The sequence below is a fragment of the Rhinolophus sinicus genome, chromosome 1, assembly GCF_057876585.1.
Source record: "Rhinolophus sinicus isolate RSI-liver-muscle chromosome 1, RSI-T2T, whole genome shotgun sequence".
Classification (NCBI taxonomy): domain Eukaryota; kingdom Metazoa; phylum Chordata; class Mammalia; order Chiroptera; family Rhinolophidae; genus Rhinolophus; species Rhinolophus sinicus.
In genome coordinates, this window is record NC_142501.1 from 149,427,249 (window position 1) to 149,443,787 (window position 16,539).

Sequence of the window (16,539 nt, forward strand, 5' to 3'; positions counted from 1 at the left end):
ATAGAAATTACCTACTTAACCCTCTCATTTACAAAGAAGGCAAAAAGGGTTCAGTAATTGACCAAGGTAACTCAGTTAACCTGAGCAGACTTTTCCTCTATCAGAGGGCACCGGCTTTGAAATCGGTACCTTTCTATACCCATTAGGGTAATTTTTATTGATGTTGTTGTGAAATAAAATAGTTGAATTCCCATATCCTATTTTCAGAGAAGGATACTTTAAAGTCTGCAATGAACTTGTACATCGAGGTAAGTTTGAAGGAACATAAAATGGACCAAAGGCGGAAAACGCATTGGATTCCTTACCCGAAAATATGGAATAATCTGCACCTGGAAAAAGGGACATTGGCAGGACTTTCATTCTATCGGTTACTCACCTGGGGTGGAGTGGAGGAAGAAAAGACCAGGGGACTAAGAGAGAGAAAGAGAGAGAGCGAGAGAGCGAGAGAGAGCGAGAGAGAGACCTCAGAGCCGCGAGGAGAGGTACCCTTTGTTTGACAAACCCTGAAAGGGAAGCCTCTTTTGTAGCAGCCCGCTCTTTCCCACCTCCAAGCGTAAGCCGAGCTGCTAGGTGGAGCCCGCGCGGTGGAGCCCGAACGCACTCCAGATCCGGGTTTTGATTGCCACCACCTTCCCCCAGCAAGAGCCCCCTCCCCGGCTCTCAGCGCTCTCGGAGCTCGCCCGCCTGCAGCTCATTCTGGCCCTGGCTTCGGCCCCGGCAGTGTCCGACGCGCGCAGGCTGCACGGCCCCAGCGCGTCCGCTCTCGGACCGGCTCTCCGCGCGTCGCCCGATCGCGGTGCCGGGTCGCCTGCTTGCTCCGCACCGCTCGCCCAGTTCCCTGGAGTGGGGATGCAGATGCTGCGGCTGGTCCGGGTGGGCGCCGCCGCTGCCGCTGCTGGCTTTCCTCGGACTGCATGTTGCCTCCGCTCCGGCAGCTGCTGCTGCTGCCTGTGACTCGCCCCCTCCCCTTTCTTTCTTCTCTTTTTGCCTCCGTCCTCTTTCTCCGGTTGTGCGCGCGCGCGGATTGCACGGTTTGCTTTGGCAGGAGCTCTCTCGGGTGTGCGCGCGTGTGTGAGTGTGCGTGTCTGGAGAGCGCCAGAACCTTGCTCGCTCTCGGGGAGTCGAAGAAGAGAAAGAACCGAAGCGGCGGCGGCGGCGCGGAGCCCGGGGCCGCGCAATGAAGCTCCCACATGCCCGCAGTTGCGGGGTCCGGCCAGCGAGCTAATCGGCCAACGCTCGGGCTCGGGGCTCAGCGGCTCCCTGGACGCAGCCCTTGGCGGCCGGGCTCCCTCTCCGCCCGTGCGCCCCCGCTGTGCACCCGGGAAGGAGTTTGCGTGGCCCTCGCTCCGGCTCTCGGCACAGGTTGCGGGTACGAGAGGAGACCCTCAGCAGGGGAGAGAACCTCGGAAGAAGAAGGAGAAGGAGGAGGGTTTGGCGGAGAAAAAGCCACCCCTGGCTCTCGCGGCTCCCCCTACCTATTCCATCGCTCCCGCTCCCAGGCGGAAAGGGGAGGACGAAGAAGAAGAAGAAAAAGAAGGAAGGGGGTGGGGTGGGATAACTGGATATAAAGATCGGCTGGGGGGATGGTGGAAGATTTTTGGTCTGTTCAGCAGCGTCTTTTCTTAAGCGGCGGCAGCAGCAGAAGCAGCAGCACCAGCAGCCACAGCAGCCCCAGCTATGAATGCCGCATGTTAATAGCTGCCGCTTGGGTCCCTCAGCTGCTGCTGGAGACAGAGCTTGACTTCGAAGTTGTGCAACTGTGGACTGGGAGAGACATTTGAACCCTCCTCTCTCTTGGCTCCGTTTTTATCCCCTCGGTGTGTGTGAAGCTAGGAAACATTAAAGAAGACGAGCATTTGCCTTTCCCCCCGTCTTCTGTTTTCTCCGTGGCTGTGTAGCAGAAGAAAAGGGGGAAGGAGAGACTTTTTGTTGTTTCCTTGGCTGGGGTCTCCACCCTGCTGCTGCCCCTCTGCGCGCTGGTTATCATTCTTTGCCGCTTATAGCGGGGGTGTCTTCGCTGCGGCCGGTGGGTCTTTTGCCCCGGGCTCCACGGCTGGATTGTGGAAACTGCATCCCGCTGCAGGTTGTTGAGCAACTAATGGGACGATCTCAGGGACCGGCGGTTACGAAAGGTAATTTATTATCTTCACTCTTCCTAATAGTGGTGGCCGGCTACCACGGGTCGGGCAGCCGGGGCTGGGGTGCAGGATTCACGCACACTCATCCTCCCACTCACACTCGCCGGCACACACATTCATCCGATTGTGATGCGGGGAAGGAAGGGAGCCTCCTGGCTGGTGGGCGCTGGGGTTTGGCACGGGTTCGAGTTTTTTCCAGCTATTGGGAAATTTGGCGGCTAAGCGGGATGAAGGGGAGAGCAGACTCGGCGCATTCTCAGTCCAACACGCTGGAGAATAGGAACGGTTTCCACCCCCGGGAATTTTTCCCTCCTCTCTCACCCCAGTGTCATCCTCTGGAGGGGCCTGAAAGCAGACCAGGGGGCGCCTTCTCTCCGCCGGCCCGGAGCCGGTGCGGCTGGAGGCGGGAGAGGGCTGGAGGACCGAAAGACACAGGGTGAGGAGCTGGGCTCTAGGGTGATGCGGACCACGGGGAGGCGAGCCTGTCGCGATCGTCTCTAGACGCCAGTCTGGAGAACCATTGGTGGACGTGTTTGCCCGGGTCGCGCCCCTGACTGATAGAACCACGCTGCCTCCCCGCACTATTCCTGTTGTGTCCCCTTCACGGCAGTTTGGTTTAGACCTTCTTGCCCAGGCTTTGTTAGGCGGCTTGGTTGGAGAAAGCTGCCACTTTCGTGGGTGGCCCGGGGCGGCGCGGTGTTGGGGTGGGCACGGGGCGGGGGGCGGTGTTGCAGGAAACCCGGCGGCCGACTCGCCGAGGCGGGGTGGGCAGAGCATTGGTGGCCTCAGTCGACTGGGTTACAGGTAGGAGGGCAGGCGCCCCGGAGCTTCTCACGGGAGAAGGGGAAGCTCCGGGCTGCCTCGGAGCGTCGGTGCCACCGCGCCCGCGCCGCGGGAGCTCAGCAGCTGCTAAGTGTGCCAGGCCCCCAAGCAGTATAGGAGGGTGGGTGTGTATGTGTGTGTGGGTTGCGGCGACCTCCACTACCAGGGTTAGTTGACGGCGGTGCAGCGTGTGCGTGTCTGTTTGTCAGCGTTCGTGCGCTCTGGGGCTGGCCGGGAGGTATTTGCGGGGATGACTGAGCTGATAGTACTTGATCTGAGAGCTGGCTTGTCGAAATCGCCTGGGATCCGCTTAACTGGAAAATCTGGTTTGAGGAGGCCGCGGGGGCCCCACAGGGGTAGCGGGAAAGCCTCACGGTGTCCCCTTTCTCCCAATGAGGAGCAACTCGGCTAGATGCGTGCGGCGCGTGAGAATCGCTGGTGCAGCGCGCCACGCACCCCAGATTGGCCCTGATGAGGACCAAGAGTAATCATCTCTTGGGAAGATTAAAATAACCGAGTCAAGCCCCCATAACCTCTGGTTTCTGGAATTCTGTGGTCACTTTCCTCGCACCCATAGAAACGTGCGCTGTTTTATTTATGGCCAGGGATAGGTGAGCAATTGGGTGAACTCCAGGCATGCGAGCCACCTCTGGTTGTCTCCTCCCTTTGCCTGTGTGTGATCCTGCCTGCGGTAGTTGGAGCACATTGTAAACAACGGTGTAAGCAGCCCTGCCACAGTCTCCTTTACACCCGAACCTAGTGGTGTCTGTTGTGTTTACTTTCCTGGGTGGATTACTCATTAGGAAGTATAAACCTTCTTGCACCTCTGATTTTACATCCTTTCAACCAGCTGTTGGGGAAATGGGGAGAAGCGTAGACTCTAGCAGGAAGGAAAAATTGTCTTCTGTGTTGTGCTCCGAAGTAAACAGGCAGTCTGCTAATTTAGTGTCATATGGGCTAGCAACACTAGTTAAATAATGTCATTTTAGAATCTACAAAGAAACACTTCTTTAGTAATTTTTCATTTGGAGAATGTTCTTTATTGCCCTATGAGATTAAACAGAATTTAGCCAGATTTCCCTGGGGAATTTTTTCAACCTGTGATTATACTAAATGACCTGGAGTTTTAGCACCCAGTTTGTCTGTTATGTGGATTACAGATAGAATGGTCAGTTTTTATAGGATCACCAAAAGAGGTTTCCAGATAATTTGTGTAGGAGTTAAAAGGATATCTGTGTTGAAATATCTCTTAATCTCTCAGTTTTGTTTCACACTAGCTTTTTTTTTTTTTTTTGTAAACAAAACAAGGGTTAAAAATGTACAAAGATAAACAGTTTTACAAAGTTGAAACTGCTTTTCAGTTTCAATAATTAAATATATATTAAATGTCTTAGTTGTAGAGAAGATCTGACTGCTTTGGTGTTTGTTGCAAATGGCCATGTTCTATTTTGTTTTAAAAAGTATAGCACTGCAAATGTAAAAAGGTACTTTGTTTCTAGCTACTATAATCTCTAGATTTCTTTCTAAGATTTGGTCTTCTTGAAAAAGCTCAGGTTGAAAAAGAAAAAAGAAAACAATAAAAAGGAATACAGAGTCATCGATGACTGATTTTAAGTTATATTTTTATGAGGTATTGCTAGTGGTAGTCATTTTAAGAGAAAACTTAGAGAATTCTTGAGAATCATGCTTCATATATTTGTTTCCTTTTGAGAGCGTATGTATTGGAGCCTACACCTGCAAATATTTCTGAAGATTAAAGAATACTTGTGCTCTCATTTTAGAAGATCTAATCGCCATGATTCCCAGTCCTTACATTAGAAGATTTGATCAGATCTGTTCTTTGTTTCCTAGCAGCATGTGTTTCCTAGCAGTCATACATTCCACAGGTCCTGATGTCATTAGAACTGTGTCTGTCAGTGTATTATTGTGCTGTCTCTAGCTGAAGGTGAATGTGTTACAATGCTCGCATGCCATTCCTTAGCACTTCTTTATCACTAAATATTCAATAACCTGCTCCATTGGTGTATAAGGTTAACTGAACTATTTCTGTGAACTTGGGGTAAGAGGAATGATTAGTATAAAGGTTTATGTGAACTATTTAAATATTTTTGAAAGACACGTTGGGCTGCATCGGGCATCCCTGGCCTCAAGAGTGATAAGCCAGCATGTGATTTGCCCGATGGGTAAATACTTTTGATGTCTCCTTTTAAGTTGCTTGGTGTGATTATCCTTCAGATTGAGAGCTCTCCTCAAAATATGAATGGCAGGTCTTTTAGAAATTATTTTCTTCATAATGATCTTACATTTTGGAGATTTAAATATTCCTTTCTACAGGGAATACTAGTATGAGACTTACTGGCTTCAGCTACTGTGCCTGGCATTGCTTCTGGTAATTAGGAAAGGCAAAATTTTGATGAACTTGATTTACCTTTGATTCCTTGGTGAGCTATAGCCAAGGAAATCCTAAATAGAAGGTAAAAAAAAAGTTATAAAATCAATAGGATTGAAGTTAGTCAAATAATATACATAATGGTAAACTGGATTGTTTTTCACATTTCATTTGGACCATTTTAACCGCTAGTTGAAACTCTCTTTGAAAAGGGCTGCCATGTAGGAGTGACAGTTACTGTTAGAAGTGGGTCATTTTTGCTTAGAATACAGTAAAAAAAAACAAAAAACAAAAAACTGATTGTGATTTTTGAGATTTAAGAACAAAGAGTGATTTTTGAGAAATGCTATGCAACCGTAATGTAGTATGGTATGAATAGCTAGAGCAATTGGAGTTAGAGGGGGATGCTCTTTCCTTAAAGCTTGCAAATGGCTATTTTCCCTTTGATTTCTTAGATTTGCATTACATTCAAAGTATGCATTTGCTCACATAGGGAGGAACCCTAAAGGCAGAAGCTATATTGTAATTTAGCATTTGTTTGCCTTCAAGGACATATTTATGCTTAGATTACTATTGCATTTATGTCTTTTTCTTTTATGCAAATGCATTTCTTTATAGCATACCTTATTTTATAATAAAATGTAAAACATTCAAATATGAGTAAGGTTTTTCTGACATTAGCCTTGTGTGAGTGTGTGTGTGTGTGTGTGTGTGTGTGTGTGTATGTATGTATGTGTGTGTTGTTAGGGAGTTGATCAGTGAGAAGAAAAATCCACATTTTTAATTCATTGTGATTTTGATATTTATTGACCAGTTTGAGAAAGTAGGTAAGTATGCCTCTTGATAGCATTTATGAGTCCTAGGATGTTGTGTATATTTCCCCCAAACACTTTAATGTCATTATCCTGGTCTGAATGGCTCTATGGTCCAATTAAATTAACTCTACTACCGCATAAGTAACCAGGTATAATTTTGTTCTTATAATTGTAAAGTGTGCTCATGTACTCACAGATATCAAATATATTAAAAAAGTTGTCTGCCTTACTCTGAATTAATTGAACTTCTCTATTTGTGTTAGGGAGTGGGTGAAAGGGAGAGTTCCTCTGTATTTGATCATAATAGAATTCTATAAATTTTAACAATGTATATGTTGCTTGTGTCTTATTGACACTGAAAACAGGAATGTAATATTAATGAATTTCTTTGTAAGATTGAATACATATATTAGAAGAAATTAATATTTGGTCCATATTATCCAAGAATTTAAAGGGAATATTGTTGGTGGCAATCTTATTTATTGTGAAAATGATCTCTGGGATGGAAAAAATAAATCACCCAACTGAATATTTGTCTGGTGAAACTTCTGTGTCAGTTATATTGTAGAGCAGACAGTCCTCTCTTCTCAATAGGGAAGCCTGTTGGTCTCTAAGTCCCTTTCAGAGTGTCTGTTAAGAGTTCCTAATAATGCTATTATTTATCTTTCACTCTCGTACTTTAACAACTGTGCAATGGAATTTTTCAAAGGTATATGATGTATGATGACATGTTGCTCTGATGGTACATGGTGTGTATGCTTGTGTATTACTGTGTTGAAAAATTTTCCCAGTTTAACTATTAATACGTAAATGTTGCTATAACCAAGAAAATCTAAAGTTGCTTTAGTTCATCAAGTTTTAAGCATGCAAAAGGTTCTTGGGACCAGAGAGTTTGAGAACTGCTGATAGTGACTTTTCCAAGATCTGCCTCATTATACTCTTAAGTGTCACCCCATATAAGGAGCCATCGAGGATGCCAAAACAAGTAGATTGTTAAAGCTTTAATAAGACACAAACATGATGGGAATTTTATTATTTGACATTTAAAAAAATTTTTTCTTCTTAATGTAGAAAGCCTGTTTTTAATTTTTTTTTGGTTCCCAGTTAGTGAAACAGAAACTTTAAAGCTGCAAAATCTCCAGCCTAATCTGCTGACAGTAGCAAGGGAGCTACTGGGAGAATTTAAAAATGTAGGCCTCAGGTCTTGATGTGCTGATATCTGGAGAGGCTGAATGGTGTGGCAGTGAAGGGAAAGGACTCTGTGGTGTGTTTGCCTAAGTTTCTTTGACTTTGGGCAAGATACCAGATCTCTCTATGCCTCAATTTCCTGATATGTTTAATGGAATAACAGTTGTACCTAACTCATAGGTTGTTGTAAAGATTAAATGGGGAAATATATACAAAGTGCTTGGAAGAGTTCTGGGAACATGATAATACATATATAACTATGTGCTGCTGTCAATATTATAATCATTATTATTATTTGCTAGGTCTCATGAGGTCCCTAGGAAAAATTAATCAACTCCGCATATGGTTCAGAAATGAAATGATGTTTCACCTCATTGCTTTAGAGAATGTCTTAAAATGCTATTAAATTTGAAAAAAAAATTATATGAAAGATAACCTTGGCTTTATTTTACCCTCCCACGTTAAAACTCATGACGAGTTATTGAGCTTTTTTTACAGTATGAATTAATAAAATACCTTTCTTAGCTTGGGCTAAGTCTGAAGTTGGGTAGAGTATGAATGCCCGATTAAAACTAGATTTCAAAGACCCTAATGGAATATTTATGTATCTTGGGAATTATTAGGGAGGAAATCATTTTTCTGAAGTGATATCAAGATGACTCACTACACTTCTAGTCTGTTAATCACTATCTAAACATCATGACAGGCCGTTTTCAGTGAAAAAGATCCATGTGGTAATTATATACTATAGTTCAATTTGTTTGTGAGTGCTAATATGCCTAAAGAGTAACAGAAGCTCCACATAGAGATTAGTTTTACTAGATGCTTAAGTTTAACTAGTGAACTTTAATAATTCTGAATGGCAGTTTGACATCTATTTGAAAACATACATATATATGCATGTACATATGTGTATATATGTATGTATATATAATTGCGTATATTCCATGGCTAGTTTAGTATTTCTCTTCCATCTTCCCATATGAAATTGGTACAGCAGCACTTAATCTTTTCCTGTACTTTGGTTAATCCTGATTTGCATTTGTAGAAACAAAATTATGCTATTCAGATGGGCATAGCTGGGCACTGTCCCTAGTTATGAACTACTCAGAAATGGCTTTGGGAATGAGAGGCACTTGAATACAATTCCAATTTCTCAACTTTCGAGCTCTACCATCTCAATCTCTAAAATAAAGGTCATGACATTTACATTGTTAGTTTGGGGTGAGGAATAGGAAGTAAATAGAAAAGTACCTGATAGATCAAGCGTTTAATAAATGGTACCTGCCATTATGAGTCATAGTATTAGTAGAAAGGTCCTAAACTACCATTATTAAGAAAGTTTACCTAAATCAAATATTATTTTCTTAATTGAAGAGTTCTTGATGAACTATGTAAATCAATAACATTTTCTGAAGTAATTGAGAAAGGTTTCACATGTCCTTTTGTCTTTTTTATGTTCTTCTCTTTATTTAAAATGTTTTGTTAACTACCTATTTCTGAGCTCTTCCTCTTAATCTTAAAATTTTATGCTCTGCTACTAATTCCTCACGAAAAATCATAACCCTGACAGGAAAATATTTTTGAGAGCAACCAAGTGCTGTGTCTGAAGACTGACTTTAAATCACATATAAAATGAAAGTAGCAATTTAACTTAAGACATTTTAAATTATATTTTAAAGTGGTCATCTTTTCACATGGTGTCAGCAGCTCTTTAAGCTTTAACTGCATCAGAATTTTCTGCAGTGTTGTCATGAAATCAAATCATTATAAGCTTTCAAGATTTAAGGATTCCTATACTTTTAAAAGATTTATAATCCCAAAGTTCAGGTCCTCCTAAGATTGCTATAAATGCAGATGGACCCTTAAAATTCAGATGCCAATATTACTTTAAAGACTACAAGTATGGAAAGGGTTATAAATAAATCCAAATTTTAGACTTAGCATTTGTATGTCAGTGACAATTGCCAATAAGAGAAGTTCTTAAAATGTGTGACTTTTACCTATTATTATCCAGCGTTTATATGCAAATGCAAAGAGTATATGACATGGTAGGTGGTAACAATGAAAACAAAAATAAGCTGCACATTAGACAGCTGACTTAAGTGTTTTAAAGTATGACTCAAGAAAATGAAAGTCAAGTAGAAAGGACACCCCCTTCTATTTGATCAGCTTGTGTTGCTGTTTATGCGTCCCGCAGTGGTAGAATGTGTTGCTATTCATGACAGCCCCAGTGACTCCACAGTAGCCTGGGCTTGTGAGAATAGGGGAGAGACTCAAGCCCAGTTTTTGATGTTCTGCATGGGTGGGTAACCTGAATACTAAAATGCATTCCGTTGACAGCTGACCCTGTAAGAGGTTTTTCAATGGTCTCCTGTTTTGTTTTGGTTTGTTTTTCCCCTCTTTTCCTTTCCTCAAAACTCTTCCAAATTCTTTGGGTAAGAAGAATTGGTCCTGATGGTCATCATTTCTATGAGATTTTATTTCTGGCTAGAATGGAAGGGCTCAACTGGTTATATTTATATCTTTTTTTCCAAAATTTTCAGTGTTCTTTATTTGTCAATTGCTGATGGTTGTTGTTTGAACCTTGATTCAGAATACTGATCTTGATTTCATGGAGTGGACAAAGAGTCTATTGAGAAATAGTTTTGTGTTAACACGAGGTCTGTGTATGCCTAGATTTTTTTTCTTTTTATTGGCTTTAACTGTTCATTTGAAACTGTCTATTGAGTTTTAATCATATTATTAACTGTAGTTGACTTTGGAAGAAGAGTTTAGGGAACTTTTTTAAAATAATACACAATCATTGTTTGAATTTTAGGCATTTTCAGTTAAATTTCATTTTACTTTTCAGTAATTTTTACCTTTGACAGTTAAATATTATTTTATAGTCATTCCAAAAATGCTGCATCTTTTGTGATAACATCTCAGTTGTCATATGGACTTAAATTCAATTTGTACGATTTAATAGATTGAGTGTAGTTCATTTTTTTTTTTTTTCTCTTTTCATTGCAAAGATACTTCCAACTAGCTTTAGGCCACATGATTCATTTATTGGGAGGTTATTGTGTTTCCCACCGAAAGAATCTTGGTGAAGGATGGAGGTTCATCTCGGCATTAGAAAAAACGTTAGCACCTTGAATGCCATAGGATTCGGCTCCAGTTGCATGTCCCTCCTTACCAAGACTACTACTTTTCCTGTCCTCTGCCTCCTGGATTCTTTCCCTTTCACCACCATCTGAATTAGGTACCCAGTTTTAGACCAATCTATTATCACCGGCTTAGTGGAGACAGTAACTGTACTGAAGTTACTCTGTGAACAGACCGATAACTTGAAGGAGAAAAGGCTCAATTAAGAGAAGGATCTTGTCCACAGGAAAAGGCAGAGGGGATGATAAAACCTGAATGTCCACTACAGTGATCCTGTTCACTGAGACAGATCAGGTATTAGGAGAATTGGTTAGGAAAACCATTAGAAATGGATTTGCTCTTTTCCTGTAAGTAGCCAAAGTGATCTTGGTAAATGCTTTCCTACTTACTTGACCCAGAAAACCCAACAGAAACATGCAAATCAAGAAATTTAGATCTTCAAGTTCAAAAACACCTGTGAAACTTCCCAAGTTATCAAGGCTATGCATATCGGGAGAGCCCCCAAATATTTGAAAGATGTCATTTGCATAAGTAGCATACGCCATTCCGTCATACGATGGTGGAGGTGTCATAATACAATGCCAAATTGGCACTGGACACAGGTTTGGTGGCACATACAATGCTGAATTTTTCTACTCGTGCTTAGCTGAAAGGCAGAGCATAATGCTGATCTTACAGGTTTAAATGTAGATTATTTAGGCATTGAGTGCATCCAAGTGAACAATGACCCCAAGATATGCCATGGGACATAGAGCTCATGGTTGAATTAACTCACGTATGAGCTCCACCAGCCACATTAAGATGGTCATTACTGATAGGGAACAGATTGTTCCTAAACCAGAAATGGAGGTTGCACAGAATAAAACGTTATCCCAGAAAAAACTAAACCAACAAAAACTTTTTGAATGAGAATAAATACAGCATACAATAAATGCGAATAGAATAAAAGCAGGGAAAAAATGGTTTTATGAATCCATCTATCTGTTTGAGACATCTAATTATTTTACTATTTCTAGTGTACTTGTTATGTCATGCGACTGATGGGAATAGATGTTTATTCAAGTAAATCTTACATTTAGAGGCAGAATACTCAAAAGTAGATCAAGTAGTATATTTCAAATAATTGAGAATGGATGACTTTATTAGCTGCCTGAAGAATCCAATGAACATATACTTTAGTCTGTAAGTGATTCAAATGACAGACATCTAATTTGGATCCATTATTACAAAAAATAGAGTCTGGATAATGTTTTAGGCTGACACTTGCCTAACTGAAGTAAAATGGTGCTTTAGAGGTATTATTTGTATAAATTGGGAAAACTCTTAAATTTATTGTTTTTCATTTTTCTTTATTCAAATCAGAAAGTTGTGTTGACTTTTCATGTTTATTTTTAAATACTAACCCAATACAAATACTAACATGTAAGATAATTTGGCGAATTTTTAAACGTTAGTAGAAATCTTAATGAGAAGAACTCCCGTGTATCTTCCTTATTGTTGCAAATCTTTGAAGAAGAAAGAGTACTGAAAATTAGTAGGCTGTCAACATTGTGTTTTTATGATTTGACATTATTAAGCAAACTTTGCAAGTATTTCTTTTTTAGGTGCATTTGATTAAATATGTGATCTTATCGTGGTGAAATAGCCCGCTGGGCTGCCGACAGTAGTGTTCCGAAATGAAATTTGCTTAGAGCCTCTGAGCAGACATTTATTCAATGAGACCTTTCTTGAATAATGGATGACAGTGAGATTGCAGTGGTGTGTATGTGTGTTTTCTTCCTTGAATTATATGTGTGTTGAGACAGAGCAACAACAATGAAAACATAATGGGGTAGGAAAGAAAGCATTAGGTTTAGAAATGAGAAATTAACCTACTTTATTACAAATGAATAAACTATGTGCATGAAGGACTCATAGTATCAATGGCAGAGAATGACATATGCTAGTCTGTTTGCTTTGTGTTAGTATTCTTGCTGTGTTATTTCATTTCTTGCTATTGTCTCTTGGATGTTATTCTGGAATTTCTACTACTATCCCAATGTATATCATTTATATATGCTCTTTTGATTATACTTGGGTGCTACTACTTGCTGAATTTGATTCCCATTCATTCTTTCCAGTGCAGCTTATTCTACAGTTGGATGATCTTATTTTAAATAGTATTTTTTTTCTGATTGTGTGTTCATATTGAATACTTGTGAAACACAGAGATACATAAAGTCAAAACAGAAATACCTAATGTATCATAATATAGTGGTATGTAATGTTCACAGAGGTTATTTTACACGTATTTTAGTTGGATTATCTATGTAATATCTGTATTTTATGTGCATGTGTTTTAGTGGAATTGAGGTTACTACAAACACACACCAACACACACACACACACACACACACACACACACACAGTTTTGATAAATCTCTCAAATTTCCCAATGCCATTAGTTGTTTTGAAAGCATCCTTTTTAATATTGTGTAATATTTCATAGTGTAGCTATATTATGATTTATGTAAACTTTATTCACATGGATTGCGGTATTTTTCTAGGATAAGTAATACAAAGCGTGGCCCATTCTCTGATGACTTTTACTATTTGGTTACACTGATTAACAGATATTGTCCTCTGTGTATATCTGGTCCTTCTAACTTTTTGGAAATTCTTTCTTAAGAATGCTAACTCTCAGGTATGTATAGTTAGTAAAGTGAGTAACTTACTAATGGTTTGGCAATTCTTAAGAATTACTAACTCTCATATATATCAATGTATAAAAGCTGAGGTCAATAAAATAGTAATGAAAAATGAAACTTACTAGTTACTGACATTTAAATAGGACTGTGCCTAATGTCTTCGAATTAAACACAATATTAAAACAGAACTATACAATGAAACTGATTTATGAAGAATTAAGAAGTCCCAATAGTTTTCTTCTCTGATCTAAATGCACCTCTTATCTTTTAAGTTCATCTGAAACATGAACTTTAAGTTTTTTACCAAACTTCTTGTGGAACAAGAAAATTGGTTGGCTTGGTTTGGGCAATCCTAAAATTTAAGCATAAGAAGTAGGAGTAACTTGTCGTAAACACGCTTAAAATAATTGAACATTGTCTACAGAAGGACACAGAGTCAGTAAAGAAAATAACTAAACAGAACATTATGGCTCATAATTAGTAAACATGAACTCAAGTTTTGCTAGGTATAAGTTCAGTTACAGATATGTCCGTAGCAATAAAAGTTAGGTACAAAATATGAGGTGTTCGGTAGCTCTTAAGTCAAATGGAACAGAAAAAGACCAAGTGTAGAATGCAATTTTTTTTTTTTAATCAATTTTACAGTAATGCAGTACCTACTGAATTTAATTTCATTAGTTCATTCTTTGGCCGGAAGGACCAACAGTTCTATTTTAAACATCATCTTTGTGACTTCTGCTTCCAATCATAAAGACATATGTTTAAGGTACATTTCCAGCAGTCAAATTGGAAACCTATTCTTACATCCCTTTCTGTATTTTCTTTAAATCTGCATCAGAACATATTTGTAGGACAGAGTTTAATGCTTGATTAATAAGTGAGTGTATAACTGCATGAATGTGCTTTATGGACCTGGAAGAAACAACTGAACTTGAAAGCAGTTTTTGAAGTTACTGTTGCAAGATAAATTTAAGTGCCATTCAAAATTGCTCTGTACCTAAATGTGGATTGGTAAAGGCATAGAAATCATCTCAAAAGGCACACTCTTGCAAACTTGTTTCGTCAAAAAATGAAAGAAAGAAAACAAAGAAAAAGTTGTTGATTAGCAACTCCCCATTTGCTAATCAAGGGATATAAAGTTTCATTTATGCAATATGAGTGATTTCTAGAGATTTGCTGTGTAATATTGTGCTTAACTTAACAATATTGTATTATACACTTAAAAATCTGTTAATTGGGTCGATCTCATGTTCATACCACAATAAAAATACAAATAAAATTAAGTTGTCAAGAACTGTAGTAACTTTCCCAAAGTGATATGGCTGGTTTATAGCTAATGCTGCCTTCTTTGAAGGAATTTCTTTCTTGCCCATAAGAGTTCTCCTTTCTGATTGATTTTACTCATGACATTGTCACTAAGTAGCTGTGTCATATTGATCATATAACTTCTTTAGGAATGTTTCATTTGTAAATAGGGGATAGGACTGGGGGTTCTTTTTTCTCTAAAACATCCATGAGATAAGTTAAATGGTAAAGCTCATTGGAATAGAATACCTCTGCTTGCAAGTTAATCTTTCCAAAAAGCTTAATAGGTACTTGATTTTATAAGAATTTTCATATTACATCCTTCTTAAAGAACTAAAACACAACATTTGATGTGATACCAGATTTTAAAAAGATCAAATCGGTTAGACATTGTTTTTCTGAATGTTTAAAAAGAAATTTACACATGAATATATTTTACATTTTTTAAATATCGAATATTCAGTGTTTCCCTTTCACTCTTTTTCTTTTTCACATGGCTGAATTTATTTAAATAAAATTATTACATATTATATTAAGGCTTAAGCATTAACTTGCATTTAATTCTACATTAAATGATTTTTACTTGAAATAATAAACACACATATAGAGAAATACAAAATACAACAATAAAATGTGTAGTAATGAGAAGCAAAGAGGTAAAGTAGAAAGAGAGCATAAGCTTAGGAATCAGAAATGCATGATTTCCAACCCTCTCTCTGTATGACCTGGGAAAAGTTACTCAACCTCTTCATGTCTCAGTTTCCTAATGTGTAAAATGGGATAAAATAATACCAGAGTTACTGTGAGGGTTAAATGAGTTAATAGACATAAAGCATACAGCACACTGATAGCTTTTCTTGTTTGTGTTAATTTTTTGATCTGTTGTTGAAGCAATTATCTTCTCTTCAGTGGGACTCTAAATCATCTGCTTTTTTTCTGTAGTTTTCAAAGGACCACCTTCATTAGGTCACTAAGTTTGTCATTCATTGCGTATTCCTTAGCACCAAATGTTTGCAGGATGCTGGGGAGATGGATCATAAATAACATGGCAGAAAGAGTCTATGACTTTATAGCACTTTCAAAATCATGGAAGTCAAGAAGTATTAAGCAGTGTATCTCTCATTCATTATTTAGTTAAAATGCGTAAGTGCTACAAAGGTTAAGTACAGGATGCTCTGGGAATTACAGCAGCAGGATCAAACTTTGTCCGGTTTGGGGGGTGAGTGGGATCTGGAAAGACTTCCCAGAGCAAATGACATTTGAACTAAAATAAGAAGGTCGAGTAGGCAGTCCTAAGAGAATATGCCGGTTCACTGCTCCCTTCACATTTTGTCAAGAGAAGAGCTGATCATAGATCCAAGCATGTTCTAGTGAAGGAGGTTAATGGAGCTAAGTAAAGGGAAGAAAATCGAGCACGGTTGCCTTGGTTTCTCACTAGGGACAGCACACTTTAATTTTCATTTTATAGAGAAAGTGAATTCAATTGAAGAATGTGATAATATCAGTTTTCTGCCTGTAGTACTAGATTTCAGAATGCCATAAAATAAAGGATCTGTTGGCCAAAAAGAATGATCAGGCACTATAGATTTGAGATGAAATACTTCACATCTATAGAGATATTGAAACCAAGATGTCTTAGTTTAGCTTTGGAGATGCATGTCTGTTTGTGACTCGGAGGGTGTTTTACTCCAGGAGATTGGTGACTCAATCCTTTGCCTAACTTCTTCTCCCATCCCTATTGGCTAATTAAGTGTTTGCTATTTTTCCACCCCGAGGAACTCTGTAGAAATGGAGGAACTAGCTTTAGGAATACCACTGCTGAAGTTTGGCAGTGCTATGGTTATGACCCTTTACTTGTCAAAGCAGCAGTTAAAATATAAATCTTGAAAATAATTGTTAAGAGAAATGTGGGATTTTCATTTAGTTAAGACAGTAGACTTTATCATCTCTCCACTGCTAGAATTAGGCTTATTATTTAAATTTTTGGGAGGATTTCCACAGTATGTCATGATAAAGCTGATTTAATTGTTATTTAGAGTAAACCA

At 39.5% G+C, this 16,539-nt stretch overlaps 1 protein-coding gene across 31 annotated transcripts in view; it reads left to right on the plus strand.

Annotated features, from left to right (window-relative positions):
* The first annotated feature begins 294 nt into the window (after positions 1 to 294).
* Positions 295 to 16,539, plus strand: part of ADGRL3 (adhesion G protein-coupled receptor L3) — a 756,105-nt gene continuing 739,860 nt past the window's right edge. For 7 of the 31 annotated variants that reach the window (XM_019743746.3, XM_019743743.3, XM_019743745.3 and 4 more), the window contains exon 1: positions 618 to 2,132. The gene's annotated coding sequence lies outside the window, so the exon portion shown is untranslated. Of the gene's footprint in view, positions 2,133 to 2,316; positions 2,575 to 16,539 lie in introns of those variants that run through there. The other 24 variants (XM_074324497.2, XM_074324495.2, XM_019743741.3 and 21 more) reach the window with 16 other exon arrangements.